General features: G+C 41.0%; 1 protein-coding gene across 2 annotated transcripts in view; it reads right to left on the reverse strand.

Annotated features, from left to right (window-relative positions):
• LOC126236480 (trithorax group protein osa) overlaps window positions 1-19046 on the reverse strand; it is a 66405-nt gene that overhangs the window by 25899 nt on the left and 21460 nt on the right. The window lies entirely within an intron of this gene.

Below are 19046 nucleotides of genomic sequence, written 5' to 3' on the forward strand. Positions count from 1 at the left end.
AATTACTGCTGAGAAATGACATTTCAATAGTGTTAATACTGACTGACCACAATATTGACTCTTGTGACCTGCATACAAGCTGTATCTTTGAAGGTATCTCAGAAAATTGATGTTGTTGTGGTCTTCAGTCCTGAGACTGGTTTGATGCAGCTCTCCATGCTACCCTATCTTGTGCAAGCTTCTTTATCTCCCAGTACTTACTGCATCCTACATCCTTCTGAATCTGCTTAGTGTATTCATCTCTTGGTCTCCCTCTACGATTTTTACCCTCCATGCTGCCCTCCAATGCTAAATTTGTGATCCCTTGATGCCTCAGGACATGTCCTATCAACTGGTCCCTTCTTCTTGTCAAGTTGTGTCACAAACTCCTCTTCTCCCCAATTCTATTCAATGCCTCCTCATTAGTTATGTGATCTACCCATCTAATCTTCAGCATTCTTCTGTAGCACCACATTTTGAAAGCTTCTATTCTCTTCTTGTCCAAACTATTTATCGTCCATGTTTCACTTCCATACATGGCTACACTCCATACAAATACTTTCAGAAACGACTTCCTGACACTTAAATCAATACTGGATGTTAACAAATTTCTCTTCTTCAGAAACACTTTCCTTGCAATTGCCAGTCTACATTTTATATCTTCTCTACTTCGACCATCATCAGTTATTTTGCTCCCCAAATAGGAATGTGATATCAAGAAAGCAAATATATTGACCGTCAACAATAACTGAAAGAACATTGTTATGTCAACTTACCAATCACTAAAATAAATTGAAATGATGAACATACAAATTAGAAAGAAGAGAGGAAATATGGAATGGTGATATGTACAGCATTTTGAAGGTAACAAAACTTTCACACTTGCAAGAAACTTCCAATTTAACCACATTACAATATGTGTCAGGCTTTCCCCACCCATACCTGTTTCACCAGCTGGTGTCTCCGATAAAAACTGAAATTAATTTATGCCTTATTTGGAGCAAAAACCCACTGAGTTGTTCAGATCACATAAACTGTAACATGTAGGTATCTTCAATTAATGAGACATGTGTGACTGAATTTAAAGCCATCTACTACCATCTGGAACAAATTGCAATGTGCTCAATTTGTAGTAATGTATTTGCTGCATGATGACGCAGACAGGGCCAGCATCAGACACAAAAGGCAACACCTTGTTGATGTAACCATCCTTCTCCATCTCTCATTATCTTTGGTACTTGGTTGTAGTTGCTGCACTTCATTCCACTGACAACATTTTGCTTTGTAATATGGATTTTTTTTGGGCTGTCTTTTTATTTTTTCTAAGCTATTTCCTTCTAAGACTTATTTTATGAAGCTCATATGTTGCATTATGTGTCCAGTTAATTCGATTTTTCTTCTCTGTATCGTGTTAATCAATGTCATTTTCTGTTAAATTTCTTTCAGTATCTGTTAACTGGATTTTTTTTTTTTTGCATTACAAGATGTTTTTGTGGCTCTTCTCCATATCCACACCTTTATTCCTTCTAATTTTATGTCTATTTTCCCAGGGCCCATCTTTCACAGCAATAGCCTAAAATGTTCCAAATATCTTTATGAGTTTCTTTCTTGCACCTATATGAATTGTTAGTAAATTAGGACCTCAAGAGCATTAGAGTGAATGAAGAGGACATCTCTAACTGATCAAAGTACAAGGTCTGTTCAAAAAATTCCGGAACATTCATAATTTTGCACCAATAGTGTGTTGGGAGTGAAATGCGGTTGGCATCCCTGCACGCGCCTGTGTTTAATGTATAACTGACGGAAGTTTCATTGTTGTATGTCTGTTAGTTATTGTTCAGCGTGGTATCGAGTAGAACACTGTGTCGCACAGTTTAAGAATTTCCAGGTGGCAGAGTTAGAGGGCAAATGCGTCTGCATTAAATTTAGTGTGAAACTCAAGAAAACATTTCCAGAGACACACCAGCGTTACAAATGACTAACACAGTTTAACAATGGCTGGGTGGAAGTTAAAGATGACCCTCGTTCAGGATGCCCTTCGACACCTACTGATGACGGGAAGGGGGGGGGGGGGGACCTCACCAGGCCAGGTCAAATGTCAAAGCCACAATGATAGTTTTCTTTGCTTTGAACAATTAGTTCATCATGAATTCAAGCCACAGCAACAAACTGTTAATCAATGGTACTATGGGGATGCGCTGCAACACCTGTGAGAAAATGTGAGAAGGAAAGAGCCTGAAATGTGGTGAGACAATTCATGGTTCTTGTATCACGATAAGATGCCTGCGCATTCATCCCTGTTGGTACGCACTATTGCACAAAAAACGAAATCACTGTGCTGGCTCATCATCTTTATTCTCCACACCTGGCCCCTATGGACTTTTTTTGAAAATCCTATTGAAACGATGAAGCTCTGCAGCGGTAGACGAGATAAAAGAAGATTCACAGATGGTGCTTCACATGATCCAACAAGACATGTCCCAAGACTGCTTCTGGAAGGGGGAACAGTGTTGGGAGAATTGTACCAACTGCAGCAGAGAGTATTTTGAAGGAGTCCATGCACAATAAGTAAAAGGTAAGTGCAGAAAAATTTTGTCGACAAGTTCCAGAATTGTTTGAACAGACCTCGCATAGATCACTGATCAACAAATTTAAGAGCTTTAATGATGAGCAAAAGCAGAAAAAGGGCTTAACAGCAGAGACGATACGAGGCCAGAGAATGAATAAATGCTTTTGTACTGCTTCCAGAAATACCTTATAGTTACTTGATGAGGTTCCTAATGACCCTAAACGAAAGGGAAAAAAACGTTATTAAATTACTCTTATTTCTAAAGGTTTGGTTGGCTGTTGCAATTCTTTTAATATCCACTATCTTTCTGTTGTCATCTGTTACTGTACTTTCCAAGTATCAAAACTGATTTACTTGTAGTAGTATTATATTTCCTATGTTAATGTTTGCTCTTACTTGACTGTTGGATTTATCTATAACAATTGATTTAGTCTTTTTTGCCTTTATTTTCAGCCAGTCACAAAATTTTTAATGAACAGACCATGTGAAACCAGCTACACCATCAGCAAACCACACACGAAGTACTTGGTTATCATTAATTTTGATCAATGTGGTGCCACTTTTTATAAATAAATAAATAAATAAATATGGAGAAAATGGACAGACTTATCAAATACCTCTTCTTTTTCTGCATTAATAACATTGGTACCTATTTTTGTACACATTGAGAACCTATCTTTTATCTGTCCAGTTTATTCTAGCTTTATTCAATTTTCCAAGTTTCTTCCAGTATACTTTACCGGAATCCTTCTGTAGGTCAATTCTTCTTCCTAAACTAATTCCTACAGGCATTGTAGCTACCCTAATCCCTATTTCTTCTTTTAATCCAAACTGGTTCCCCTTTAAAGAAGGGTAATCTTAGCTGTTAATCTTTCTTTAAAAATAAGAAGTAGAATTATTGAACATGGGTTAGTTATGGCACAGTTGTATAATGTTAGCAATCATTGGCATTTCCTTTCTTAGGTATGGCAACAGTGTTACTTTTTATTAATTACAATGGTAGTGCTTCATACTCATAGAGACAAATTGTACAGTTGTTCTTTTGCTTTACCTCCAACATTCTTTATGTCAGTGTGTGCCAATTTTGGCAGCGTTATTTTTTCCAGTTCCAATGGTATCTTGCCAAATTCGGTGTTACCTTCTTTTGCCAAATTTGGTGTTTTTTGCCCATTTTGCTGCTGTTTTGTCAATTTTAGTGTGCTTATTGCTAAATTTTATGTTTTTTTTTGCCAATTTCAGTGCTACTTTGGATGTCACATCATAGTTTGTTATGTGGAAAACGAACTGCCGGTTTAAGATTATACATGGACTTCACTTTAAGGGCAAAACAGAGTTTCAATATTCAATAATTGTCAGTTAGGAATACTAGTAAACTGCAGCCCCAAGATCCAAAATACAGTAAGACTGTGATAATCCGGCACTCGATAATCCGGCAGTACCGACAGTCTGGCACTTCAAAGAAATATTCCCACATCTTTAGTTTGACACTGGTGAGACTGGTCTGTTATGGTGGCATCTGCCAAATTCAACCCTAGCAGCAGCTGAGGAGTCCAGCACAAAGGACTTCATTCTTTCAAGAGACAAAATAACTGCCTTAGCAAGTGGAAATGCTTCAGACGATCATAAACTGCTTTTTTTATGACTGGGAAATTAGGGGTGTTCAAAAAGTCTCTCCGCAGTGTTATGATTGTTAGCCAGGACCTAATTGCATTTCCTGTGTTTTCCATTGTTGAGGGATATGTATATGGGATAAATATGTTGCAGAAACTATAAGAATTAATCAAAAGCAGAGAGCAGGCAGTATGTGTTCTTGTTTAAAAATATTTGTGTTTCCAGTTTGCACAACTAGTGTGCTATCCATGGATCAAATATTACTTCACACACTCATTCACTTTCATATTGTTACAAATTATTTACCTAGTACACCAACACTTAGGTAAATGAGATGCTCACCTTTAGGGAAACTCAATAGGCTACCAACTATGAACATGATACTGTGACACAGTAGCAGAAGAATGAAGTGAGCCACTATATCATTTAATTTCCCTGCCACTCTCTCTACCACAGAAATTGCAATAAATGCATGAAAATTAACTGCTCCTTTCACTGACCAAGAAATTTCTGAACTATTAATCTAGACTGTAAATGCATAATGAACGAAAATTAAGAACCAAAAACAGCTGAAGACAAGTTAATAAATATTCGACAGCACAAGAACTGAGGATAAAGTGTCACTAGCAGAAACTCAGTGTGAATGTTCATGTGAGTTACATGCTAGGTAATGAAAATATTGAATCCAACGAAAACTATGTATGGCACTAACCAATGTTTTAGCATTGCATCTCCTCAGCTTAAGTTATATCATTGACAAATATCTAGGACTGATGCAACAAACAGTTACAATACTAAACAGGTCCACATCGAGCAACTGCCTAACAGTCCACAATTTCTGACACTAATGATCAAAATCTGAAAACTAACACTGACTTTTTTAACAGATTTATAACACTTCAAAGACATAATGAAACATTAGAAGATAATGCAGCCACTGCCATCTCAAATCCAACTTACTTAGAAATTGATAACAGAGAGAGAGAACATCACATCGAATTTGCAAGTATCATCAATAAGAAATTCAGTACAAAAGTGCAAGTTGCAAGAAATATCTTAGTACTTTTTAATCAATAATATTAAAACATCTGTTTTAAAAACTGCAATATCACAGAACCTTTTTAATTTACAACACTAGTCTTTTTACCACTAGTTTATAATTATTAAGACCAATGATCAGCATTTGTAAAAATGAATAAGTAATCTCAAGTCATATGCCTATAAGATAAAAACTGAGAATGTGATAAAAACAGCAATGACACTTATGAGTTTTTCCAGTGTGAGGGGGATACCAAGGCATATTTATTTTTAGTGCTACTGACCAAAACCACTCTCAACTGAAAAAAAGTGTGATGCTGATTTATATAGGAATACTAAATCACCATCACATATCTTAAAACACTTTACATTTCCTCCAGATACTTGTCACACAAGTTTCATTATATACAGCTAATAAAAGAAACATTAGACACAGTCCACATCCTTGGCCTTACTGCACAAGAAACACAAATTTGCAGTCTTTTTAGAGCCCAACCATTGTTTTAATTCTATACAAAAGAAACAGTACATAAAACTCTTTTAAGGAATTGTTGAGGAGAGTTTTTAAGAAGAAGAGTTCATGTACAGGTGACAGACAGCCCAATGTAAGTAAGAAAAAGTTGGGACCTCCCACCATGCACAAACTATGTACAGGTTGGTTAGGTACCCTCCAAAGTAAATAAACATTGTGTTCCTTCACCGTAAGGATAACTGCCATACCTGTTGGCTCATGTGACTAATACCAGGGACCGCACAGCACACCGGCCGGCTGTCCACCCCTGAGACAGATTAACAAAACTGCTAGGCCACTCAGTAATGGTAAAGTTATTTACAACCTACTTAAAGGTTACGAAAAAACTGAGTTACACAGATACATGTTTAGAATTCCATTACAGTAACTGAGAAACATGTGAAGTGCTTCTTAGCTATTTACTGCAAACTAGTGAAGGTGTAGACAAATGGGATGTTCTAAGATGTTACACAAACTGAACACAGTAACCAACAAAATCATAATACATATTCACAAATATATACGGCAGGGAAAAAGTGATTTACACACACCACTCATTTACTATGCTGAGAATGGGTCTATTGGCATATCTGATGGTTTGATAGTTATACTTAAAAATATAATTTTAAGAGTTCAACAGGATAGTTATTCACTATGAACAAGTAATTCAGAGACCAAATCTCAGTTTGTTACACAATGCAGAATACTTTGTTTGGGTGCAGAACAAATTGTTTTATAATTATTTTGGATTTATGTACAGCAACAAGCTGTGGAGCGCTTGAAATTCACCAAAGTTTCACAATGCTATATGGAGAGAATTTCAAGTTAAAAGATGAATTTTTCAGCTAGAGGTGATGTGTACAAAAACAAGAAATAAAGGCATTATTTAGTTGTGGTTTAACCAGTTATGATGTTACAACTGCTTTGATAAAATGTTACAGGTGGCAGCTATCCAAATAACCACATGAAATGAGAGAGAAGGACGAAGTCTTATGCTCAACCTTTTAAGTATAGTCTGTGTGTACTGGAAGGCACAACAGAATTACAACTTACTACAAATTTACTATTTGCTGCCAACTTTCTGCTTGAGTGTAGTGTCAAAAAGCAATATACTGTTTGTAGCAAAAAAGAGAGATACTACAGTTTTTGGTGGTAGTTCAATCAGTTTTAACAATGTTTTGAAACAAATCTTATCAGCAGACAGAAGGCCTTCAACAACCACACCAGTTCCATATCAACAGGCTAACTGCTCAGCAGCACAGCCTCATCAAACAAACGATAATTTCATGTATCGTCAAGCATGTTTAACAACAACTGATTTTTATTCTATGTATTATTTCTGAAAAAGAAAGACCAAAGGAAGTTATTTCTCAATTTTATCTGGAACGATTCAAAATTTTACACTTTGTGAGAAAGCTTCAAAGGGTAGCTCAGAATGCAATGTAAATGTCATGGAAAGTCCTGGTAGAAAGTAAATACCTTGGAGACCATCAAAAAGCAGACGTGATGAGTTGTCAAAAGGCACACACAAAGTAAACTTGCTATCTTTCGGAGCAATCCTTTTTTGAAAGAAAGTAAAATACACACGGTAAACACACACATGTGCATACACATGCTCATGGTCCTACATTGGGCTGGCTGGACAACCACAATTTGCATTTAGGCAGGTGACTAGATTGTATTAGTGGTAGTGTTGGGTTGTGTGGGTAGAGGGGGAGAGAGGTGGGAGGCAGGGAGAGGGCACGGTTAGGTGGCCAGCAGCTTGGAAGCAGGCAGCCAATTTGCCAGCTAGGAATACATGAGGGAGTGAGGGATGGGGTGGCAGGTGCATGGGCTAGGCATGTGATGCACCGATGTCGGAGCCATTAGGTAGCATCGCACGCTGAAGGTGATGTTGGGGTGAGGGGGTGACAGGACAGAGTAAGGAAAAACTGTTGCGTGGGCATTGGGGGTGCAGAGACAAGGAGTTACTAGAGACTGAGATCACGGCGATTACAGGAGTGGATAATGTGATTTAAGGATAACTCCCATTTGTGTAATTCGGAGAAACTAGTGCTAGAGGCCAGCCATTCAATTTGTGCTTGTTGTGCCATCAGGTGGTCGACTTTGTTCTTGACAACAATCTGGTGGTGGTCATTCATCCTGGTGACAGCTAAATGACACATCTGCAATGAAGAGAACCCCCTTGTTGTCCAGTACACTTAAGGCCTCGCAAAGGTTTTCACAGACATGCACTACCACCCCAAACTTAGTCCACAAACAGATTTCCTGTGTTATATCTTCAACCCCCACCCTCCCCAACCCTTCCATACCTGCAGTAATCAGCTACAAAGGAGTGCCCCCTTGTCACCCAATATCATCCTGAACTGGAACAATTGAACCATAACCTTCATCAGGGCTTTGATTATCACTCATCATGCCTTGAAATGAGTGACATGCTAGCCAAGATCTTTTCCATCCCTCCTAAAGTGATGTTTTGTTGCTCACCCAAATTGCGCAACATCCTTGTTCATCCATAAGCCACTCCTGCTCCCAATCCCTTGCCACAAGGCTCATACTCCTGTGGTAGATTATGGTGCAAGACCAGCTCAATCTAACCACGCAGAACTTCCTACTCCAGGCCTGTCATGGGCTTGTTCTACCCCATCAGGGGCTGGGCCTCCTGTGAAAGCAGCCATATCATATACTACCTCTGCTGCAAACACTGCACAGCTTTTTATGTTGGCCTACCAACCAGCCGTCCACCACGATGAGTGGCCACTGCCAGATTGTTGAAAAAACTAAGTTGATCATAAGGTGGCACAACGTGCTCAATTTCCATAGCTGCTCCACAACATGTGTTATCTGGATTCTTCTCTCCACCACCAACTTCTCTGAAGTATGCAGGTGAGATTTATTCTCACAACACTTCCTCCACTTTCATATCGTCCTAACCTCTATATCTGGTAATCCACTGTCCCCACCCACATCCAACAGTTTCCCCTTCCTTCGTCCTGTCAATCCCTCCCAGTGCACATCTCCAAGTCACCTTCAGCATGTGTCACTCCCCAACAATTCTGACAACCATGCATCACATGCCTAGCCCACATACCCATCATCCCTCCCTCCACTAGCCAGCAAACCAGCTGTCTACTTCTGGGCTGTTAGCCAACCACCCCTAATCCCTCTCCTTGGCTCCTTCCTCTCGCCCCCTCTACCCAACCCACCCATGGTACTGTTCGTGGAGCTGGCACCATGTAGGGACATAGGCGTGTGCGTGTTCATGTGTGTTTACTGTGTGTTTTACTCTGGCTTGAAAAAGGATTACTCCAAAAGATGGCTTGTTTTATTTCTTTTTGTGTGTGTCTATCAACAACTTAATGTTTCTTCTTTTTGGGGAGGGGTCTGCTTTAATCAAAAAGTATCAAAATGCAATGTGTGTTACCACACCATGTTAAATGTACAACAGTAGTGTAGAGGAATTCAAGACAGTAAATTTGATACAGGATACTTGTGGTTTATGAAACTGGGAAACACTTTCAAATTGGGGTACGAAAACTACCTAAGTTACAGGGCATGTGTGTTGTGTAAGATTTTCAATATTCTCTCGCTCTGTCCACACAAACTATTAGCCCTAGCAAAAAAATGAATACAAACTATTCTGTAGGAAATTTAATGTAGTTTAATTTTGTTCTGTGACATGTTTTCACAAGAAGCCACAGTTTTTGAATTATAAAATAATAACAAACAAAAAAGGCATTAAATGTTTTCTATCTTGGAAACCATTTGGAATAGGGAATATACGCATCTGAAGTTTTCTGTTCGGAATCGGCAATACTGAGAACTCTCCAAGCATGCACCTTTCTTCCTGACTTACTCTGTATATAAAGAGTTACAATAAATGCAAGAACAAAAGCAAGAACATGAGGACTACTTATTTTTTCTCTCACAGGATGACACTGTATTTGCCATATGCAGTACAACGAAAGTGCTGGCAGGTCGATAGACACACAAACATACACACAAAATTCAAGCTTAGGTTGGTGTTAGTGGGAAGTATCCAGATAACCTTTACGGTGTAACACTGTGCCAAGATGTGCTGGCCGTGCACCAAGGCATGTTTAGCCACAGGGTGATCCTCATTACCAATGAACACTGTCTGCCTGTGTCCATTCATGAAATCCTCCCCACTCCACCAAGAGTGTCTTTCCGCCGTCCACCTAACCTTCGTAACCGCTACTTCATCCCTATGAAATCCCCAAACCACCTTCCCTACCCTCTGGCTCCTACCCTTGTAACTGACCCCGGTGTAAAACCTGTCCCAGGCACCCTCCCACCACCACCTACTCCAGTCCTGTAACCCGGAAGGTGTACACGATCAAAGGCAGAGCCACGTGTGAAAGCACCCACGTGATTTACCAACTGACCTGCCTACACTGTGAAGCTTTCTATGTGGGAATGACCAGCAACAAACTGTCCATTCGCATGAATGGACACAGGCAGACAGTGTTTGTTGGTAATGAGGATCACCCTGTGGCTAAACATGCCTTGGTGCACGGCCAGCACATCTTGGCACAGTGTTACACCGTACGGGTTATCTGGATACTTCCCACTAACACCAACCTGTCAGAACTCCGGAGATGGGAACTTGCCCTTCAGTATATCCTCTCTTCTCGTTATCCGCCAGGCCTCAATCTCTGCTAATTTCAATTTGCCGCCGCTCATACCTCACCTGTCTTTCAACAACATCTTTGCCTCTGTACTTCCGCCTCGACTGACATCTCTGCCCAAACTCTTTGCCTTTACAAATGTCTGCTTGTGTCTGTGTATGTGCGGATGGATATGTGTTTGTGTGCGAGTGTAAACCTGTCCTTTTTTTCCCCCGAGGTAAGTCTTTCCGCTCCCGGGATTGGAATGACTCCTTACCCTCTCCCTTAAAACCCACATCTTTTCATCTTTCCCTCTTTCCTGAGGAAGCAACCGTTGGTTGCGAAAGCTTGAATTTTGTGTATATGTTTGTGTTTTTTTGGGTGTCTATCGACCTGCCAGCACTTTCGTTTGGTAAGTCACATCATCTTTGTTTTTAGATATATTTTTCCCACGTGGAATGTTCCTCTCCATTATATTCAAATTCGTGTGCGGATGGATATGTGTTTGTGTATCTGCCAGGCCTCAATCTCCGCTAATTTCAATTTGCCGCTGCTCGTACCTCACCTGTCTTTCAACAACATCTTTGCCTCTGTACTTCCGCCTCGACTGACATCTCTGCCCAAACTCTTTGCCTTTACAAATGTCTGCTTGTGTCTGTGTATGTGCGGATGGATATGTGTTTGTGTGCGAGTGTATACCTGTCTTTTTTTCCCCCAAGGTAAGTCTTTCCGCTCCCGGGTTTGGAATGACTCCTTACCCTCTCCCTTAAAATCCACATCCTTTCATCTTTCCCTCTTTCCAGATGAAGCAACCGTTGGTTGCGAAAGCTTGAATTTGGTGTGTATGTTTGTGTTTGTTTGTGTGTCTATCGACTTGCCAGCACTTTCGTTTGGTAAGTCACATCATCTGTGTTTTTAGATATATTTTTCCCACGTGGAGTGTTTCCCTCTATTATATTCATATCATTAATTTGAACCCAACAATTACGTTTGTTATTGTCACTGTTGCATCTCGAAATCTTTCCTGTCATCTTATTTTCTCTTTCTGTTTTTGCAAGTAGTTTCACTTTGTATTCACCTTCTCCTCTTTACCGAATCTACCATACAATTTTATCCTTCCTATATATACACTCAATTATACGTAACCCACTTCCAAACCATAACCAAAAAATTTTTTCCACTTTCAACAATACTGCTGCTACAAAATCCACCGTTTCCAGTTCACAAACCGTTCCTTTCAGCTATTAAACAGCCATTTCGGCTAGTTCCAATAACTTTTGCTTTTTTTCCATTTCTGTTTTTCCCCACATCACTGATCTTTTTTAGCCGCTTCCCACAGGTTTTAACGTCATTATTTCTTTGTCAGACAATTGTTAGCCTCATATTCACAATCTGCCACCACAAAACCACTCCTTTTAATACATTTACACACAGTTTTTTCGAAATTTTCCCGAATTGCTCCACCCTTTAACACCCTAGCCAGATTAGACTCCCATATTTTATTTTCTCAGGCTTGTCTGACATTTGGCATTACCCCCAAAGACCTCACACTTAAAAAGTTCCCATCTCTGGCTGTAATCCTTCTATCCATCAGTCCCTATACCAGTTCCAAACTGAACAATCCATTGCCCTCACCCACCTAATCCTTCACCTACACAAACTTAGCCAATGAACACAACCGTCAACTCCTATCCTTAATAAAAGTCCTCAATCTTTCCTCTCCCACATCCACACCGGCTGTCCAGAGCATCCTCCTACAGGCCAATCGCAAATTAGAACAGCATGCCACCCTCCACCTCAAAAAACTATCCAATCTCCTGGATTCCCACCTCCGGAAAGGCAACTCACTCACCCTTCACAACCTTTCCAGCAAACCTCAACCTCCTCTCATTGCACACAGACCCAGTCTCTCCCATCTACTCAATCTCCCACTTCCAGCTCCACTCCCCCCAAAACCTCAAAATTCCAATCAACACAATCTGGAACCATAACACCCTAATTCAGTAGTTAACCTTTCCTCCAAACCTCTCTCCCAATCCGAAACCTCTGTCCTATCCAAAGGCCCCACCTTCAGCCCCACTCCCAGATTCAACCAAACAGCCCTTGTCAGAGACTTACTGTCCTACGCCCGTACTCTCTGCTGGAAATATCACTTTGCCACGAAGAAAAATGATCCTCATCCTACTCCTAATGGTCCAACTCCCCAAGACACTATCCAAATTGAACCCTGCCTGGAACAGTTCCGTCCTCCGTCACAGCGGGACCCACCTCCTCTTCCTCAAAATCACCCTCTCCAAACCTTCCAGGAATTTCTGACTTCCAGCCTTGCCTCTCAATCCTTCTTAAAAAACCTTAATCCTACTCCCAACATCACCACTGCTGAAGCCCAGGCTATCCGTGATCTGAAGGCTGACCGATCCATCGTCATTCTTCCGGCGGACAAGGGTTCCACAACCGTGGTATTTCATCGTCGGGAGTACGTGGCTGAGGGACTGCGTCAGCTTTCAGACAACACCACATACAAAGTTTGCCAAGGTAATCCCATTATTGATGTCCAGGCGGAGCTTCAAGGAATCCTCAGAACCTTAGACCCCCTACAAAACCTTTCCCCTGACTCCATCAACCTCCTGACCCCACCGACACCCCGCACCCCTACCTTCTTCCTAAAATTCACAAACCCAATCATCCCGGCCGCCCCATTGTAGCTGGTTACCAAGCCCCCACAGAACATATCTCTGCCTACGTAGATCAACACCTTCAACCCATTACATGCAGTCTCCCATCCTTCATCAAAGCCACCAACCACTTTCTCGAACGCCTGGAATCCTTACCCAATCTATTACCCCCAGAAACCATCCTTGTAACCATTGATGCCACTTCCTTATACACAAATATTCCGCACGTCCAGAGCCTCGCTGCGATGGAGCACTTCCTTTCATGCCGATCACCTGCCACCCTACCTAAAACCTCTTTCCTCATTACCTTAGCCAGTTTCATCCTGACCCACAACTTCTTCACTTTTGAAGGCCAGACATACCAACAATTAAAGGGAACAGCCATGGGTACCAGGATGGCCCCCTCGTACGCCAGCCTATTCATGGGTCGTTTAGAGGAAGCCTTCTTGGTTACCCAGGCCTGCCAACCCAAAGTTTGGTACAGATTTATTGATGACATCTTCATGATCTGGACTCACAGTGAAGAAGAACTCCAGAATTTCCTCTCCAACCTCAACTCCTTTGGTTCCATCAGATTCACCTGGTCCTACTCCAAATCCCATGCCACTGTCCTTGACGTTGACCTCCATCTGTCCAGTGGCCAGCTTCACACGTCCGTCCACATCAAACCCACCAACAAGCAACAGTACCTCCATTATGACAGCTGCCACCCATTCCACATCAAACGGTCCCTTCCCTACAGCCTAGGTCTTTGTGGCAAACGAATCTGCTCCAGTCCGGAATCCCTGAACCATTACACCAACAACCTGAAAACAGCTTTCACATCCCGCAACTACCCTCCCGACCTGGTACAGAAGCAAATAACCAGAGCCACTTCCTCATCCCCTCAAACCCAGAACCTCCCACACAAGAACCACAAAAGTGCCCCACTTGTGACAGGATACTTTCCGGGACTGGATCAGACTCTGAATGTGGCTCTCCAGCAGGGATACGACTTCCTCACATCCTGCCCTGAAATGAGATCCATCCTTCATGAAATCCTCCCCACTCCACCAAGAGTGTCTTTCCGCCGTCCACCTAACCTTCGTAACCTCTACTTCATCCCTATGAAATCCCCAAACCACCTTCCCTACCCTCTGGCTCCTACCCTTGTAACCGCCCCCCGGTGTAAAACCTGTCCCATGCACCCTCCCACCACCACCTACTCCAGTCCTGTAACCCGGAAGGTGTACACGATCAAAAGCAGAGCCACGTGTGAAAGCACCCACGTGATTTACCAACTGACCTGCCTACACTGTGAAGCTTTCTATGTGGGAATGACCAGCAACAAACTGTCCATTTGCATGAATGGACACAGGCAGACAGTGTTTGTTGGCAATGAGGATCACCCTGAGGCTAAACATGCCTTGGTGCACGGCCAGCACATCTTGGCACAGTGTTACACCGTCCGGATTATCTGGATACTTCCCACTAACACCAACCTGTCAGAACTCCGGAGATGGGAACTTGCCCTTCAGTATATCCTTTCTTCTCGTTATCCGCCAGGCCTCAATCTCCGCTAATTTCAATTTGCCACCGCTCATACCTCACCTGTCTTTCAACAACATCTTTGCCTCTGTACTTCCGCCTCGACTGACATCTCTGCCCAAACTCTTTGCCTTTACAAATGTCTGCTTGTGTCTGTGTATGTGCGGATGGATGTGTGTTTGTGTGCGAGTATATACCTGTCCTTTTTTTCCCCCAAGGTAAGTCTTTCTGCTCCCAGGATTGGAATGACTCCTTACCCTCTCCCTTAAAACCCACATCCTTTCGTCTTTTCCTCTCCTTCCCTCTTTCCTGATGAAGCAACCGTTGGTTGCGAAAGCTTGAATTTCGTGTGTATGTTTGTGTTTGTTTGTGTGCCTATCGACCTGCCAGCACTTTCGTTCGGTATATTCCCACGTGGAAACATTCCACGTGGGAAAAATATATCTAAAAACAAAGATGATGCGACTTATCATACGAAAGCGCTGACAGGTCGATAGACACACAAACAAACACAATCATACACACAAAATTCAAGCTTTTGCAACAAACGGTTGCTTCATCAGGAAGGAGGGAAGGAGGGGAAAAATGAAAGGATGTGGGTTTTAAGGGAGAGGGTAAGGAGTCATTCCAATCCCGAGAGCGGAAAGACTTACCTTAGGGGGAAATATAAAATGCAAAGAAGATTGCTGGTTGCATGTGCTCTCCCCCCACCTCCTTTTCATTTGCAAAATGTCATCTTATATAGACTGGTTGACTGAGAAGAGAGTATGATACAGTTTTATGTTTGCGCTGTATAAGACAGAGATGGGAGAATGGAGAGTGTGAAAGCCAATGTGGACACAAACACATACCTCACAAAAGGCATAAAGTTACTATAAAATTGATAAATCATTCAAACAAGGTACCTCTGACTCTAATGCATTGTATTATTGTAATTTAATACCTACAAGGATCGTAACTGTCCAGTAAACAAGGCAAAAAGAAGATAAAAATTTGAAGGGAAACAATATAAACAGGGCAGATTTGCACATGGAATTCCTATGTATGTATTTTGCAAGAATTAAATGATTGGTTTGGTCCCGAAAAACATATGTAGTTAATGAAAATTTAATACGGTACTTCGCAAAGTATATTCAGGGATAAAACAACCTGGTACAACAGAATAGTGTCACAGGAAGATATTAATGACTTCTTAAACAGATGAATCTGGATCATTGCAGTGATGAAATAATTCAGATATATGGAGACAAATGACTGGAAAACACAATGCTGAACACACTGAAGGCAGGCTCATGGAGAGTATGGTGCTGTGGTAGTGATTTCTTGAGGTTTCAGTGCAGGGTAGGGAAAGAAATAGCATAGTATTGATTGCCTGATACTGTGCCACTTGTGTAGTCGCAGTGAAACACACTAACGTATTTGGAAACATATTCACATTCAGTGAGTAATTTGTATGAAGAGAGGAAATTACTATTTGTGTAATCCAAGCACTTGCAACAAGGAATTGCTGTGTGGCAGAACAAAGAACCCTTTCCTTCACATGAGTACCATTCCACAAGGAAACACTGAAATGAACAAAACAATGTCAATCTTGAGATTGCCTTTACTTATATCACACTTCTTAGCCCAGAAAGTTAGATTACACACAATAAATTATAACTAAATCATCATTCTGGAAATGGGTGAACAAATTATGTGGTAGCATTACAAGGATACAAAGGTCGTGGAACATTTCCTAGCACAGTACTCCATTTTGTACTATATACATTTTGCAGGCAAACAATAATAAAATTAAGCCAGCATGGAATTTACTACTGCAAACAACATGATTAACAAAGTAAACTGGAAATGTTCAAGACAGAATGTACATAAAAATAACAGTGGAAAATCAAGGATGGAATAATTACGATATTATGAAAAGGACAGTTGCTACTAACCATATAGCAGAGATGTTGAGTCGCACATAGGCAGAACTAAAAGACTGTCAAACATGTAAGCTTTCGGCCAAAAAGGCCTTCATTGGAATTAGCCCCCCCCCCCCCCCAACGCACGCACACTCTACCAACCACAGTTTCTAGTTGTTGAATTCCGATGAAGGCCTTTTTGGCCAAAAGAAAAGATTACTTGTTTGAGAGACTTTTAGTTGCATCTATCTGTGATTCAGAATGTCCGCTCTATGGTGAGTTGCAACTACCCTTTTCATAATACTGTCAATGCATATAAAAAACTACATACATAGGGGGAAGGGAGGAGGAAGGGAGAGGGGGAGAGAGAGAGAGAGGGGGTAGGGGGGATTATACTGAATACAATGTGTAGGTTTTCTTTTTTTTTATTTTCACACTTACAGAAAGAGGAGCGAAATGCATACGTATTTGCTTAATGCAGAAATAAATACAAACTAACAACAAAAGAAGATCTAGGTGATGCCCTCGGGAGTAGATTTACTTTCTTACTGAGGTTAATTCCTCTGTTTTGGATAAACACATTATCCTGAGTGAAGTTTTTTGTTTTTATTTTCATAATTTTTACAACAACAATTATTATTTGAAACAATCGCTTTTTTTTAAATTTTAAAATGATCAGACCATATGTGTTTTCAGTTTGAGAATTATGCTGATTTATTTTAATGTGTTATGTTTCTTGGTGCAGTGGCAAAACCTGCATATTGGCTGCACTGTACATACTATTGCTGTGCCAAGTTGTTATGAGTGGCACCATTACACACTGTTCTTCACTCACTGCTGTGTGGATTATGACATGTTGTAAGTATAGCATAATTTTTGATATGAGGTAGCTTCACAATGTCCAAGGGGCAAAATTAATAACACTGCTCTGCGAAACTTAAGGAAGTGTGGAACGATGTTGCCCGAGATCTCCCAGTTGTGAATAGAAAGTTGACATCACATGATGTGAGGTCAGCATCATTATAGCACCAGATGGTGGAGGCTCCGCAATACAAGGCAATTGAAGAAATGGAGAAAGATGGTGTATGCAAGCATTTGCAGTACTATGTGGTGGTGTTCTTCTTTACAACTGAGCCTGGAGACAACATGTGGATGACTTCCAATGGGGAAGAATTATCAGGAAATTGGAAGAAGGATGAAATGTAATGAGTGTAGACCAGGAGTTTAGTATTGGTAACAGCACTGTTTCACATGCTTGTGGAGTGTTCCAAATGACAGGCACTCCTGCCTGAATGGGAGGAGGTGGCCAACCAAGTCCACTACAGCAGGATATGACCACTACACTATGCAGCAAGCAAGAAGGGATCCACGTCACACATCAGGTGCAAATGCAACCAAAATTAATAGAACTGCAAGGCAGAAACACTTTGAGTAGTGACTGAATGTACTCTCATATGGCAAGAGATGGGAGAAAGGAATGCACCCAGGAACATCGTCAAACACAATCATTTTACTGGTCCAAATGTTGTGGTGTGGGGAGGCTTGATGTTGCAAGATCTTCCAAATCTCTGAACATTGTATGCTCACTGCTCAGTGTTATTGTGGCACTGTATGGCTTCCCCATGCTCTTATTTTCAGGGCTGTATTTATTTCTACGAGTGGCAATGTGCAACCACATAAAACAGTGCAGCTGTATGAGCTTTTGGAAAGACAGGGTATCTGGAAAATGGACTGGTCTAGGAGTTCTCCGGATTTAAATGCCAGTGAGCATGTGTGGGACGTGTTGGGGAAACTACTGCAGCCCATCCACATCCTCTAATGGCTATCCAGCTGTTGTCAAATGCTATTGGAGGAATGAAATACCCTACCCAAAAGAACTCCTTACCAACCTCGTAGTCAAAGTGGAAGTACATTGCAAAGCATGCAGTGCTGTGTGTGGTGATCACATATGCTATTAAGAACAATGTATAGTCTTTTGTAACTTCCAGACGACCATCATGAATCATGATGACTTCAGTGGAATTATCATCTTTGAATAAAAAAGTGTCATTTCTGTTTCTCTCACAGCATACTTCTTTCAGTTATCTTTTGTACTATGGTATACTGTAGCAGTTATTTCTATGTACAGTCTACGTTTCAACAAGCTATGTTACTTGACAGTGACAGATCATGAAAAAATTAGTTCCCTCCTTAAGTTTTGCACACCAGTGTAATTGCTAATCATGAAATAAAATACTGTAATGCACTTTTCTCAAACAATGAAACAGCTTCACAGAGAAAAGTGACTATATTCAAGAACTTTATAGTGTCTGCGAACCAATGGAAATAGAAATAAGCAAAAAATAAAAACAAAGCATTATCATTCCTACATGTGAGTGCAGAACTTTCCCAACACATACAGCTGAAGAAATCTGTCTGGGCTTTCATCCACATGGCTGTGTTGAAATCTGAGACACTTTGACGAGCGCCACACTCACTGAAACCCCTCAGAATTTCAATGCAGCCACCTGGATGGAAGCCTGAGAAGGTTTTGTCATTATCCTTCTTGTTCAAGTTTGAAAAGGTGCATAGATCAACAGATCATCTTCATCAACACCTGTTTTT

The sequence above is a fragment of the Schistocerca nitens genome, chromosome 2 (genome assembly GCF_023898315.1).
Source record: "Schistocerca nitens isolate TAMUIC-IGC-003100 chromosome 2, iqSchNite1.1, whole genome shotgun sequence".
In the NCBI taxonomy this organism is placed as follows: Eukaryota; Metazoa; Arthropoda; class Insecta; order Orthoptera; family Acrididae; genus Schistocerca; species Schistocerca nitens.